This window comes from Rhipicephalus sanguineus, chromosome 11, assembly GCF_013339695.2.
Source record: "Rhipicephalus sanguineus isolate Rsan-2018 chromosome 11, BIME_Rsan_1.4, whole genome shotgun sequence".
In the NCBI taxonomy this organism is placed as follows: domain Eukaryota; kingdom Metazoa; phylum Arthropoda; class Arachnida; order Ixodida; family Ixodidae; genus Rhipicephalus; species Rhipicephalus sanguineus.
In genome coordinates this window covers 49,256,239-49,272,197 of record NC_051186.1, presented here as the reverse complement: position 1 = coordinate 49,272,197, position 15,959 = coordinate 49,256,239, and positions in this window count along the sequence as shown.

The following is a 15,959-nucleotide window of genomic DNA, read 5'->3' as shown; positions in this document are numbered from 1 at the left end:
GGTTGATTAAATAACCAATAAATTAAGTGCGTCACTCCAATCCCGCAGGACGAGGGAAGAAGGGTGCCAGGAAGCCAGCCCGAAGCAAGAGTAAGTATATTTGACGTAAACATATTAGTTTCGGCAAAGACACATATTGTACCGCATAAGGACGTGAAACTTATAAAATTATATATTCGAATAGCGAGACATCGTCGTGTGCGCTTATGTAAAACGTGCCTTGGCGCCGCTCCACGTCGACATTAAAACGCCGAGCGGCGCGACTCTATGTGCTGGACTTCGCTCTTTACTGTCTCGTCAGCTTGATCTGGTGGAGTGCAGCGACGAAATAGTGAACATCGTCATCCTTCGTTATTCCTCGTACTTTCGTGCGCATTTCGCGAAGGCCTGCAATGGTAGATATTACTTGCCTACCTAGACTTAAAGGGGCACTAAAGAGAAAACCGATTTTTTTCGTATTAGAAAATTACTATTTCACAATACCAAAATCGCCATGCTTGTAGCAAGACGCGTGGTAAGCGAGAAAACGCGCAAAAAGAAAATTCGGATGGCGACGCCAGCTTCAAGTTACCGCTCCAATCGTCATGACGTCATAGATTTTTGCGGCCTTTACTAGGGCCCGCGTAGTTCCCAATCGGTAAATATGAAGTACATGGTTCTCTGAGGGGGCCAGAGGCTAAGCATTCCAAGTTTCAGGAACGTTCGTTGAGCCAATGTCGCCAAAATGCGAAAAAAAATACGACTTTGAAATCCGTGACGTCACTATCGGGTATGGCGGCAGGATATGTACCGGTGAAATATTTCACATTGATTTTGTCATCCATTAACAAACCTATGGTGGTGAAATAACGACGCTATAGTTTGCAGAACATAATTTATCAGTCTAAACTAATTTGTTTCACCTTAGTGTTGTTTTAAGGTGATTTAATTAAGGGAAATGACATCCACTCGTTGGTAGCACGAATCCGAGTTTAGTATATTCCTTCTAGGGTGACCACCTTCCGACTATCGACATGCGGGACACGCTGACCGGGGGGAGGGGTGGTGGGGGGTTGACAATACATATCTGTCTGAACGTTAAACGCCATTATTAATATCAACATAAAAATTTCGCGAATAAAAAGCCACTCATAAAGCAGCTCTGGCTTCGTTTACACACGTTTCTGATTCAGAGCCTGAGAAATACTCGACACCACGTGTTTCACTTTCTTGAAGTCACATAAGCTCGGAGTGCTTGCAGCTAACATACCTTCCAACGGGGTGGCCATGCCCAGCTGAACTCAAGGCGCCGCCGAACAAAAATTCACAAGGTTCCTTATGAATTCGCGTAATACAACTCGAATACGAAAGCCATCTTCGTCTTCGTTTTCTTCTAAGTCGATGTATTGGTCCTCCCACGACCCCCTCCGAAAGCTTCCTGCACCTAGCGTGGTTTTACGCTGCCTCCGTGATCGGCCCACCTTTGACTAAGGTACGATGACATGTGATGACTCCACCATGTGATGCGACATTATGTGACGTCATGGTGACGTCAACATGACGTCATAATGACGACACACATTCGGGTGATCTGTGATGCCATGATGACGTCATGTGGTGACGTGATGATTTTTTGCCTCCTACGCGTGGACACCAACGCCGCGGGACGCCGACGCCGCCAACTGTCAGTTTTGCGTTTGATAAGGCATCTAAGGATTTCGCCTTGATAATAATAAAGCTTGAAATGCGGGACATTTTCGAAAATTTACGTATCTCTTGCGGGACGCGGGACAACAGCCTTCAGTTCGGGACAGTACCGCGAGTCGTGAGACGGGTGGTCACCCTAATTTAGTGCCTACGGCTGCCTGGCAGGAGGAGTTCGGTTCAGCGAAAGGGCAGCTTGTGAGTTTCAACGACTGCGACAGCTAGGGTGTGTGAAGCGTGGAAGTCGGGATGATCTCTCAGGGTTATGGATTGCCGCAGTGGTGTTGGGGCCGCAAGCACACGTCATCTGCCGCCAGGCGCTACGGGACATTTTACGCGTTTCCTTTACATTTCCCCACGGAATGCTCCAGGCGTATATAGCACGTTCGCTCCGATTTCAGGAGTTCGCCAGGGTTCCACGGCGTCGGCCTGGGAGAACGAGCGGGTGACCATGATGGGCGCCGAAGTGGACTACGCCGCCGAGGCGCTGAACTCGACTCCAGCAGCAGTCCAGGCCGCTGGCCGACACCGACGCGCCAAGACGACGGTCCGCACCGCGGGTGAGAAGTCTTACTGATCATCCTATAGAAGCAACTTGATGGCTGTATGCTGGTGGGGAAGTGCGACCATCGATGCGCATGCGCAGGATCTAAAATTCTACATTGCAAAACAGGAATGGCAATATTCGCGGAAGTAACGACAACTGCATGCTGGAGAGACGGCTAAATGTACTTATCATGAGTGTACAAAAGCTTTGCTAAAAAAAAAACAATCAGCCGCAATGAATCATACGTGGGACGATAGACCTAACAGATATTCTTCTGGTGCAAGGAAGGTAGATTAGCCATGCTTGCTCTTTGCTCTTGGTTGCTTCTATAATCTTGGAGCGGACAGAGAAAAAATATATTACGAATTTTGTTCTAATGCCTTTGTTTCTTTATTTTTTTTTTCTGCGCTCACTTGAAATCTAAGAAAAGCTGGTCTTCCATCAAAGCCGTGAATGAGAAGCGCAGCTCAGTTTTGTACAGGCCTTTGCTTTCAGATTAGAGGTTGAAGTCGGGATTAGGAGTATGGCGTTGAACATAGGAACGAAAGCAATTGTGCAAACTGCGCAAAAGTGACTGAACGAAGCTACGGCTATTCTTCCGGTAACTGTGCTTACTTCTGACGGCTGCACTATAGAATAATCGAGTGAACTCGTCAAAGGAAAAACATTCTGGAGCTACGGAAGAGCATATCGCTTTCGGAAATTTAGCTCCCATGGCGGCAATTGTCGACGTCATTAAGCATGGTGTTGTCAGCCCTGACTGCATAAGAAGCAGTGGTTATTATTAACCGCTTAATATCCTAGCCGTTTGGGGCAATGTCATCGCGATCGAGACCGATCGAGATCGAATTTCAGATCGTGGTTGGCTCGACCATGCTTAGCTTACTCGTGACAGCCAATCTCCATTTAGAAGTTGGATTCTGATCAGGCACGATCGCATTCAACATTGGCCGGTGGAACATCAGTATAAATAAAGGCTAAGGTACATTGCGTAAGTGGGATAGAATGTGTGATGTGGTCACCTAGAACTCTCTAATGTGTTAGATTGCTGGTTGTAGCGCTGAAAAAAGCACACGTACAAAAGAAGAACGAAGGACACAGAATACACAGCGTTGTGTGTTCGCTTCTGCGGTTGTTCTTCTGTCCGCAGGGTGCCATTTTCGTGTCATTGTAGCAGTACAACCAATATCTAAGCACAGGTCGGCACAGGCCCGTAGCCAGGGGGGGGGGGAGACATAGGGGCCCGGACCCCCCCCCCCCCGCTCCCAGATTTCTGATGGAAGGGCCTGTTTTACCGGAAATAAATAATGAAAATAGGTCTTTTTCAAGGCCTTCAGCAAGTGCCTCCCCCCCCCACCCCACCCCGGCCGCGAAAAATATTCCTGGCTACGGGCGTGGGTCGGCAAAAAAAGTTGGAGCTCGCTCAGACTCACTCAAGAAATAAATTTGGCCCTTAGGGCTCGCTCGGACCCAGACTCACTAAAATGTTTCTCAAGGACTCACTCGGACTCACCGAAATATTACTCGCCCAGACACACTCAAACTCAGACTCACGGCTTCACCTGAGCATGAGTGCGCCTGAGTGAGCCGATTCATGGGTCCGTTAGCGTAAAATGAACTTTTTCGGTCATGGTGTCAATGCTGTTTAACGTCGCATAATCGGTGCTCTACGATGCGCCTTTTGGTCTTGTACCTTTAAATACGAGTTATCAGTAGTTGCAATCCAGTGAGGACACTTTTATGAAATATGCACCTCACATGAGATATTTTTATCAAGAACTTCCCGTGGTTGATTTGGCGGAGGGAGGTCATGGCACCCCCCCCCCTCCCCAAGTCACGCCTCTGATAAAAAATATACTAGGTGACGCATGAGCGCTAGTGCGTTGAGATATGTGTGACTAGATCTGAGTATAAACGTAAGCCGAAATAAGGCTGGTAGTAATGCTGAAGATGAGTCGATATGACTACAGGTCGGCAATGAAAGGTGGTGCTCACTCAGACTCGCTAAAGAAATATATCTTGCGCTTAGGGCTTACTCGGACTGACACCCAGAAAATTTTCCTTAAGCTGACTCCCTCACACTCACGGCCCCATATGAGTCTGAGTGAGTGTGAGTGAGTAGACTCATGAGTGAGTTTGCCGACCTATGTATCTAAGCCATGCAACACCAACAAGCTTATATTACTCTTGTTGGCTAATATAGACAACTTGACCTTTTTTTTTTATTTTCGCTTTCTCTGGCGAACTGCAGAGACCGACGACGACGGCGACGGCACCGCTTCGACCTCCCGCCGGACTGTGCGGCCGAAAAACTTGAATAAGAGCGGTTGAGTGCGGTTCACGACTCCCCGAATGTTGTGTGGTACTCGCTGCTCGCTCTGGTGGTGGAGTGAGATGATAATTAATTACTATCATAAATTATTATCATATATGATCAATTATAACTAATGTTGTGGTAATCATGATGGTGGTGAAGCGGGTGGTGAAGCCGGCTCCTGCTTCGTCAATTTTCCGTTTCGTGTAGTGAAAACGTTTTCCTGTAGTCCTTCTTTAGAGGAACGTGAGAGCGCGCGTAATAAAGAGAAACGGCTTACGAAATGAGACCTGCCTTTAGAATACCCGACGCAATATTATGGCTGCCCTATGTTGCCGCCCGGGTAGGGCAACTCGTGGAGGCGAAGGGAACATTAGTCAGATTTAACTGACTCCTGAAATTGCTCTAGGTGCAACGAAAGTGAGAATGTTTAGCGCTGCGAGGTCTTGAAATCGGCTTGAAAAAAAAAATTAGCCATTCCCCTATCGGGAAAATGGGAGACGCAAAGCCTATTTAACCCTTTGAGACGCTATGTATACCATTGTGTGCATCACTTGTTCGTGCTATTTGTATCGGCTAGGGGCTAAGAGCAAGATACATTGAGCCTCTGATGAATTGAACCTCCTGCATAATAAATTTGTCTTCCCTTAACTTCATTTTGCAGGGTTCTGTTGCATTTGATAACTTTTCTGAGGGCACTACCAGGTTTGGCGAGTCGTTTAACGTGCCGCTTCCCGCGATCCACGTCTAAAGTGTAATTTTTCTTGGCCCAAAATGGACGTAACCGAAAACAAATTTGCGCTATATTTTTAACCTGAGATTTCATTTTCTGTGTGCAAAAAGAACATGAATGACGTTAGAATAAATAAATATGTATATATAATTACAAATTAATTAAGAATAATTGCTATAGCACAGACAAATTAACATATTATGGCATTATTTTTGTTGCAATAGACTATCGAGTGCCTTGAAATAACGTATCGATTTGATGCATTTACAGACAGTTCTTCATAGGGGGCGTCTGAAAGGGTAAATTTTCCTGCGCTGTCATCTGTCTATTTTGTAGGGTTTTGGCAGGGGCCGGGACAACCGGTATTGCCAGAAGCAAAGCCTACGAGATGAAGAGACGTTTCGCCACTTTTCCGGTAGGGGTAGGGCGCATGCGCCGGGGCAGTGTGAAAAAGGCGCATTGGAAATCCTACGCCTCTTGGAAACTCTTACGCGGTGCCTTTGTAGTTTCATACTATAAAGCAGACGAATGTCAATTTCATCCCGGATTGCAGGACGACCGCCTCCTCGTGAAAGGCGATGTTAACGGGTTCGAATCTCGAACGAGAACGATTACTGCATCAGCTGCGAAGCTTTAAGACAAACCCTCATGCTGCGCCGCAAAACTGGCTGCTAATTCTTTTCAGCGACCTTTGATTATGATGATGATGATGATAATGGTAATTCCTACGTGAACGGCTCACACCCATCCTGGTGATTGGCCAAAGAACAGATAAGTTCTAAGCAATAAAAAAAGATTATTTTAAGGGCTCGTTTTTCTTTGTTAGACACAATCAATATTAATGAGAACTATAATGAGAAGTATAGGGGGTGTTATTTGTAGTAATTAGGATATAAATGTGAGGAAAGTAAAGTGGACGAAAAGATAACTTGCCGCCGGCAGGGACCGAACCTGCAACCTTTGGATAACGCCTCCGGACGCGTTATCCGAAGGTCGTAGGTTCGGTCCCTGCCGCGCGCTGCGGAGCCGTCTACTCCGCAGCGCGCGGAGTAGACGGCTAGGCCACGAGGGGCACATCTTTCGGCGTGCTAACGGCGAGCTATATATATAGTCCATTTACTTCAGCGTGTTTCTTGGTCACAAGCGAGATGGCGCCAAGGGCGCTAGGGGCGAGTTTAAAGGTAGATAGATAGATAGATAGATAGATAGATAGATAGATAGATAGATAGATAGATAGATAGATAGATAGATAGATAGATAGATAGATAGATAGATAGATAGAAACGCTCAAAGTGCCAAAGGTTCGCTAACACATCTTGCATCAGACGCCCCCGTGTGGCTGGAGACGCGTGGGGTCACTCCACGCGCCATAGTTTAAAAGAAAAAGAAATATCTAAGAGCGTCTGATTCTCCATTGTCGACACTGCAGACGCAGCGCTCCTAATTTTCTTGATACAGCCCTTGAGACGCGCACGACAAAGTGGCCATTTTCTGTACGCACTCGTGATGCGCAAGGCAAAAAAACAAACAAAAACACCGGGCACACCTTGCACAACTCACTCTCTCTCTCCCTTTTTTTCTCTCTTTAGCATTCAATACAGAAACCGTAAACACAAATAATATTTTTCCTTACCTACAAATTATCTTTTTAGAATTATCCTTTTTTTCCCCTTCACAAATCCTACTGCCGCACGATTCATGGCCGATCCCCCGTTGTGGGTTGAGCCATTCCTCTAGGAAGCAACCAACCAACCAGCCCCCCGCGCGGCACGAGACGCAGGGGGTCACTCCACGCACCGCACTGTAAAAGAATAAGAAATATCTAAGAGCGTCTGATTCTCCATTGTCGACACTTGCAGCGCGTTGCTCAAGCACATGGACGTAACAACTGTGACAGTTTGTTCACGCTTGCCCTGTGCATGCTTGTGCGTTCTTTTAGGGCGTCCTTCTTTGCCCTTCAGCTGCGCGCTGCAAGTATCGACTGCTTCTGGTTCTTCGTGTGACCAAGACTTTCAAGCGCTCGTGTGACAGAGGTATTAGCAGGCTAGTGAAAGAAACCCATGTGACTGGTATGGCAAATTGACCCGCCATCTATGGAGTGGGATCAGAGTTAAAATCTGCGTTCTGTCTCTTTTCTCCCAACTCTCCTCAACCCCCTCTCTGGCGGGATCAACTCCCTCTCCTCCGGGAGGCGCGCTTTCCGCCGCCTTGCTGGCGCCGCCGACTTTGAAATCCGTTGGAAAGTTTCGTGTCTGGCGTTGGTAAGGCGTGCGTTTGCCGTCGTTGCTCGTCCGTTTGACGGTGCGCGCTCGCTGTGTGCTTGTGCGACGCGATGTTTTACGACTCGGGATGTTCGTGCATAGTGCTTTGTTGTTCGAATACTTCCAGAACACGTCCCGGAATATATGTGCCGGCCCCCAAAAGAACAACAGGTGAGCGTGCCCTTTGAGTTGCGGCTTTCATTGTGTCAGTTTGAATTGACGTCCATACCGAGTAGCTGTTCTCTGCAGTGGGGCTACAGTTATTGTTTTCAAAAATGACTGATTCGAAAAGGGCACGATGCTGCGTTTAAATCGTTATACGAACAAGCAGCGGACATGAAGCCCATGCGACGTAACTATATAGTTACAGGCTTACAACTCTCACAGAACCGCGTGCTTAAATGTGTGCTTTGCATTTATCTCCGGTTAATTACTCGCCATCGCCTATAACCGCGTTTCTAAGGCTGTAGGTAAATGTATAAAAACTTGTGCTGCTCTGAGACGAACAAACGAATTCACTTTTGCACGAGTCGACGGCGCTCTTCATCTGATTGGAACTTGTTCCTTTTCTTCAGGGCGGAAGCGTTTTTAAAGTACTCCGGAACGCCAAACAGCTGATTGGTGCGCCCAGAGAAAAGCTGAAGAATTGCAGAATCGGCGCATTTCAAGAAATGCCATGAATCCTCCGATACCATCTGTTCATTTTCTTCGCGTTTATCGTCACTAGTTTTATGAAAATCAACGTTTTTGGAAATGTAGTCAATAAAGTGCGGCCAATATTAGTTGTGGTATATGTGGAGTTCGTTTTCACATCTTTAAAATGATCTTTACATGATTATTCTATTTTTAGGTATTCAACTGCTTTCATTGTTTTTGCATTGCAGTGAATGTTCAATTTTGTTAGTTATGATAATTTTGTGCAGTATCGTGCGCATATATCAGAAGCTCTTCTGCACTTTTGTCAGTATAAAAATTGTTTTTTATTATGTGCCCTAATGTTATGCTGTTTTTTTATTCCACTGTTCTTTAAGTTCTTAACTTTGCGGATACCTTTTGTGTTGTTTAGTGGTCATGAACACGTCTATGTGAATCTCCTGTTCATCACTTCTGTTAATCTCCTGAACCTCTGTCGCACCACATTTGATGAAAATGTTGATTTTCGGAAACGAGGACAATAAAACGAGACCAAAGATATTTTGTGTTGTGAGTGCAATTCATTCTTTTGCGTTCTGGCACATGCTGCACGACTGCAGTGTGTTCAGAATGCTTGATTGCAAATTGCGTACATTCAAACGCGCAACGAACGCGCGGCGCAGCACGCGCAAGCGGATGCAAAAAAGAAAAAAAAACGCCGGCGCAGCACGCGCGAGCGGGTTCATGAAAAAAAGTGGGGGAGGAGGCTGCGCAGCACGCGCACGCAAACAAAACAAAAAGAATAAAAAACGGCGCTTGCGAGAGAGCTAGGAGAGGAGGTGCAAGGCGCGGCTGGTGTTGCCATGACGACGCATACCGTGTGCGCCGCCATTCTGCAGTTTGAGCTTCTGAATCCCAGCCGCCAGGATAGTAACTGAAGGGACGTTTGGCGCTGCCAGCGCTGACGTCATGAATTAAGACGTCCTATGGGAGGTATACGGAGTAACCTCCCCCTGGTATTAGGCTTTGGCGTTAACATGTGTGTAGAAAATAATGCGGCGGACATACAGAACAGGGTGCAAATAGCAACAACCTGTGATATTCCTGCAGACGTCGCTAACGGAGCCGAATCATACATTCTCCACAACAGAGCTCTTCCGTTTCGGAAACAATAATTCCACAACTTCCTTCGAAGTCTTTTCTCAAGCTACTAGTCTGCGCATCAAACGCATTTTTGGCTCGAGATACCTGGAGGACTGCTTTAGTTGAGAAACACCAAGGCTTATATTAAGCTCTTCAATATGTCAAAACAAGGTTCTCTTAAACCTTAATTAGCACCACCAATATAAACGTGGTAGCCAGTCCACCATCGGAGCATCGCTAACATATGTATATTTGTTTTTCCTGCACTGCACTGAGGTCCCTCGTGTGCGTGTGCGTGCGCGCTAGTGTGTGCGTCTCTCTTTCTCTGTGTGTATGTATGCGTGTGTCACACACACGCATTCCAAATTACAGTTCGGCACACGTTGTCACCAACATAAGAGTTTCCTATAAATACATTAGAGGGAACTCTGGCGCTAAAGTCTATGAGAGCTACAATGCATGGCGCTTCACCAGCATGGGAATGATGGGTAGTACATGGATTTGTCTAAAGTTCGTTCTTTCGGCTCCGTTTGGCTCTTATGTGGCCTGCAGCCGCTTTGCCGCAAGACGAAGTTCAGGAAATGTTCAGCGGTTCTACTTCACCACATTAGCCTTTCTCTGCCCACCCATTATTATCGGCTCACGAAGTTCACAATGATCCACTCTTCTATCCAAAACAAAAACACTAAAACACAACAATAATTACGAAGCCACAAGTGCGTTCAAAGCCGCAAGCATGAAGATTAGGCAAATCCGTGTACTACCCATAATTTCCATGGTGTCTAAACGATAGCAGCGCCAGAGTTCCCTCTAGTTGATATTGCGAAACTCTATGGTCACCACTACCGACCAACTGTATTCGGCGCGCTGATCCCGCGGACAGTGTCACAGCAACGTAAGCCAATGTTGGAATGAATGAATGAATGAATGAATGAATGAATGAATGAATGAATGAATGAATGAATGAAGATACGGATGGACGGATGGTGTTGTCGATGGCTGGACCAATAGGTGGTGCTTTGGATGGATTGATGGGTGGATGGAACGTAGGATAGGAGGGTAGAAGGTTGTAGATGGACGGGTGAACGGATGGACGTAAGTTGGGATGGATTGACAGAAAGGTAGGTAGGTGCGTGACTATATGGATGGATAGATGGACAGTCATCTCAAACATTATTTCTCTCTTTGAATATGCCCGCTCCCATAGATTTCAGGAAGCCCGCTGACCAACATACCCAGACAGGTCCAATGCACGAGCCGGAGCAAGTCAACCAGGCAGGTTGCCAGAGGAGCGGACTCTCATGAGCTAGAGACAATATACGATCGCGTTAACAAGACATATTATGGGTGAGATTATGCTGTAAGTAAGCAGAATCAAATGGGCGACCTCTCGCTCAGCAGCGCGCGGCGTTAGATGGATAGGCCATGAGCCGCACGTCTTTCGGCAAGCTAACGGCGAGCTATTTTTATACACCATTTATTTCAGCGTGCTTTCTTGGTCACCAGCGAGATGGCGCGAAGTGCGCGAGGGGCGCGCTTTAAAGGTCATCGCCCCAGCCGTAGCGTAGCGCGCGCGCTTCCGTGCACTTCGCCTTAGAGGGCGTGCGCGCTTGTCTCGTGGAGGGAGGAGGACCCCCTCTCTGTGTGGGCGAAAGGGGAGGGGGAAAAAGAACTTCCAGCTAAAACCGTCTAATATCTGAAACTTTGCTAGCTTATCTTTACTTCTTCCTTTTCTTTGTTCTGACTCCATCCTCTAAATACATTTTTCATATAACCGAAGAAATGGAGATAGGCTACGAGGGAGGAGGAGGACAGCTGAAGGACCCTCTGAAGCGGGGCGCCTTGCTGAGCGATGGCAAACCGCCCTTCTCAGCGAGGCCCCCGAAGACCAGGAGTGGGCCGTCCAGCGGGCCAGGACCGCCACCGTGGTCCTCGGAAGATGTTCCTCGAATGGTGGATCCCTGGCGTCCTAGCCCCGGGCACAATAAGAACCATTGGACAAATAAAGTTTATTCAACTCAACTCAATATAACTTGATAGCCTGATGTCATCGCCACGTGGTTATCGTCGTCATAAATTCCATCGGATAGTCTGACTGCTTGCTCGTTTAGCGCTTTCATTTAATAACTGTCTTATTTTTAATCTAAATTTGCAGTTTCCTTTGGCTTCATAGCTCTTAACCTTAAACAACCTGCCGCCCGGTTCGTGGTTCATCCCACTTTGTGCTTGAGTGCCATCGGGAAGGTTTATTCTTATGGTGTAATAAGGTGTCATAGGTGTAGTATTAAATGACAACAAGTGAGCAGAGTGGGTCAGGGAATAAACGGGTGTTAAGGACATCTTAGTTGAAATCAAGAAGAAGAAGAAGAAGTGGGCACGGGCAATAAATAAGAAGACGTTCGGTACCACATTAATTTCATTATTCTAATTTCTAGTTAGCATGAGAAGTCTGGGCTGAATGTAGAAATAAATATTGCACTAGTTCTTTTTTATGTTTGCTTGTCTTTTGTGTTAACTTAGTAGTTATAACTTTTAATCTTCATATCTACAATTTTTGGCCAATCCAACAGTGTGGGTATGAGCCATGTGTAGAGGCACATCATCATCGTCATCATCATCATCATCAGGGTACGTAGCGCGCAGGCAAGATAGCCGTTGGTCATTAAGAGTAACCGACTGGAATCCAACAGAAGGCAATTGCGCGATGGGGGAGGCGGAAAGGTGCGCCGATGAGATTAAAAAGTTTAACGGGATAAAGTGGCCGAAGCAAGCAGAGGACCGGGTTGATTGGCGAAACACGGGGGAGGCCTTTGCTATGCAGTGGGCGTAGTCAGGCTGATGTTGACGATGATGATACCATTAGGAAGAGGATATCGTCATCACCCTTCGTCAGGGGTCGCACTGTATCGGCCGTGGTCTCGAGCGCGCGAGTGCGTGTCATGGTCAGGGCACGAGGAAGAAGTGCGAGAAAGGAGCATTCGCCTGCACGTCGGCCGTTGCAAACGCGTGCTATTGCTATCAACCGTGTATTAATATAGTCATGCCTTACTCCGCGACCACGACGTACAGCGAGAGCACCGCGACGCTGGAGACTAGCAGCCGAAGCTCCAACCAGGAAGCTTCGGTCGTCGAAGGCAGCGAGGGTGAGTGACCCCTGTGGACGGGTAGTGCGGGTGTGCAGTAGGAATGTGCTTACTGTGAACATCGGGACCAACTAGAATGCCAGTCAATATTGTCACTGTAGTAGACTTCTCTGTTTGCCTCTCTGTTCGTATCTACCCACTTTCACGATGTGCTGGGATCGCAGCGTAGTCAGTGGTGTAATTCGTATTCCTTCCTTACTGGTACTACAAAGACCACACGACCGGTGAAATTGTTGAAGCCTGTCATATGAGTAAGAGAGGTGCTTACGTTTAATATACAGCCATCTGTGAGCTTGTCAGAAAGGGAGATTACGCCACGGCACTTAGTCATGTGGACCCCTTTATAAGAGACACATACTTGGGAGTAGTTCTTGTCCCTTATACGAGGTGTCGCTTAAAAGCAGGGTACCACATCCCCGTTTTGTTATCACCGCTTGTTTCGATGTTGGGAACAGTGGTGTCTCTTATAAACAGTTCTCTCTTACGTCGGCGTCTTATAAAGGAGTTCAAATGTATTCGGGTCTCGCTTTTGATAACACCTTGTGTCACCTGATTTCTTTGTATCCGTATATATTTCGTTTTTCTTGAAGGAAAATTCAGGTTCTAGTTATCGCTCGTGTTTTCTCTCTTTACTCTGTCCTTGTGCGTTTGCGTCGTATTACAAAATGAATGTACAACAACTCGCCCAAATCGCTACGCTGCTCCGATTCGCGGGAAATCGGGCAGCCGTGCCGAGGCAAGTCGGGTTCGAAGACAGAATGTGAGAGGGCCTTGTAGGAGACCCGACCTGCACCACCAATGTATCGCACGGGGGTTCGAAGACAATCTTTGTAAAATTTTCAATGATTAGCATTCTTTGAGAGGGTCACCTCCCTTGTGGCATGTGCTAGGGTAGTCCCTCCGACGTACGCCAACTTGAGTCTCTGGGCGTGGGCCTCTGTAAATATGCCACCACAACTCTTCAACGATGGCAACGTAGGTCACTCGGTATGGTTACGGTATACTCCTGACTAAATATTTTCTTTTCACTAAATATTTTCACTGAAAAATACACGCTGATTGATTGTTTGATTGATTGATTGATTGATTGATTGATTGATTGATTGATTGATTCATTGAAATATTTCCTAAAGAAATGCGAAGATATTGAATGCCTTGTCGCCCATCACAGCTTGCTGCAACATCTTGCTACGTTTGCAGGGGAGGAAGGTGGCTGCTGCCTGAGCTGGCTCTTTCCGGGCGTCTTCTACGTGTTCCTCGCCGTGCTCGTGGTCGGCCTGGTGCTCTTTGAGTACAAGACCGCCGGTGAGCGTGTTAAAAGCGATGTGTACATTTACAGCTCCAACTCTAAGGAATAGTCGCCATCTATCTCTCCTGCTTGGGCTTGCCTATATCGCATGTAGATTCATAATCTTGAACCAACTAGGGTGAGGGTGAAAGTTAAATGAAAATTTACACACTTGAACAGCTCCGTAGCCTGATCCGTACGCAGCGAGGTTCGCAGCATAGCCAAGTCGGGAGAAGGGGCAAGTGTTATCGCGAGATGAAAAGCATAGCATATACGCCTAGAATAGCAAGGGTGAAGGAAAGGACGGGGCAAAGGGTGAGTGAAAAGGAAAGGGTGCAATAGAGCGAATTTGGGCATGTTGGTGTAGCATAGTGAAACACTACAAACACACAAACATAGTGGGAAATGGTGAGGGTGAAGCATAGTAAAGCGATGGAGTGTCACGTCAAGGAATGAGTGAGGCGAGGGAGAAGAGGAACCTTGCTTAGCTTTAATCCTGCTTTGCTAAACCGCGCTCTTCTTCGCCTAGCTTCGCACAACTTTGCTGAGGGTTCCACTCAGCTTCAGTGGTCATTTGTATGTGCGATAGCAACGCCACGCCGATTTTTTTAACACGAAAGTGTTTTATGCCGGGGTACACGACGGCTCCACTGGCGTATTTACGTCACGGATATGACGGTGTAAAATATACACTAACAGATGGTAAAGAAGAAAACTAGAATAATAAGTTCCGTTGCCGGGCGTCGAACCTACGACCCCTCGCTCCTGAGCGCGCGGCGCGAACCACTCGGCCACAGAGCGTACGTTCTACATCTTGCTAACGGCAAGTTATTTATTTACCCCATTTACCGTTCGTGGTTCTCGGAGCTCCGTGGCTTCAGCGTGTTCTTGTTATCACTAGCGAGACGGCACGAAGAGCGCGCAGGGCGCGCTTTAAAGGTCGTCGCCCCGCGCGTCGCGATGCGAGCGCGCTTCTACAGGGGATGTCTCTCGTGCGCGCGCGCTTAGTGTCTCTCCTTCGCGCGTCTCGTCCTTTCACCGCAAGTTTTCGTTGACGTTACAGAGAGCACGAAGGTCACTTCGCTCGCTGCCGCGGCCACGTTTCCGAAAGAACACGCAAAGAAGTAACAATTGTGACAGTTCGCGCTCGTCCATTGTATGCTCTTTTCGTGCGTATTTTCTGCTTTAGAGCGCGCTGCAAGTTTCGAGCCGTTCTTCGTGTGACATTATAATTTTCTGCTATAGCATTAATTCCTTCGCCCTTCTGGCGAAACAATGCACAATAAACGCTGAACTACCCCTGTGAAGACATGTTTCACTTTCGTGTTATACCGATTCCTATGAAAGGGGGATCAGCCATGTTTTTACTGACGATGCTTGAACGGAAGTCTATATAAAATTCGAAGGCGTTTAAGATTCCAAATGAAGTAGCGTAAATTTGAGCCTCTTGCTCTTGGGTGCTCACAACAACAACAACAACAACAACAACAACCGCCACCACCTGGAACATTAGTACATGTTGCAACTGCATTTTCTGGTGCACAAAAAAAAAAAAGCTTGTGTGATGTGTAAATTTATGTGCGCTTTTAAAGCTGTCACGACAATCAGTATTATTCGAGCGTATTATGACAAATGCTATATGCTTAACTCTGGCAGTAAATGTACAGCACGGTCCACTGTTAAAGCGAACACTCGAATGTGCACCTTCCGTATTGCTGGCACCCTAACTGCAAGTTGATTGGAAACATTCGCCATGCACTGCACGAGTCTGTCGAAAGCAGTCAGAACTGCTGACCACCAGGAGTTTTATACAAAGCTAAGCCACCGGGCTTTTTTTTTTGCAAGAGAGTGAAATACGAACATGCCCTGCACGCAAGCGTTCCCTTTAACTGTGAACCCCTCTGTACGTTGCCTTTGAAGAGCAATAAGCGCTATTATTGTTATTAAAAGGCAGTTAGAGCTGTTGTAGGGATTATCCTTTTAGAGGAAACGTACGAGTGTTAGCCATGCGTGTCATAATAAAAGCCGTATGCGCAAACATTATAAAATATGGAATTTAGGATGTCTTTCTCTACGCAGGCGTGCGCCAAATGATCTTCGCGCCCGCGGAGATCACGCCCGAAGTGATAGCGCCCGCAGTCCTTCGCAGTAAGCTCAACTTATATTGTTACTATTATGTTAACGCGAAGTATTCTGCTGGAAGTCAACTTCAGT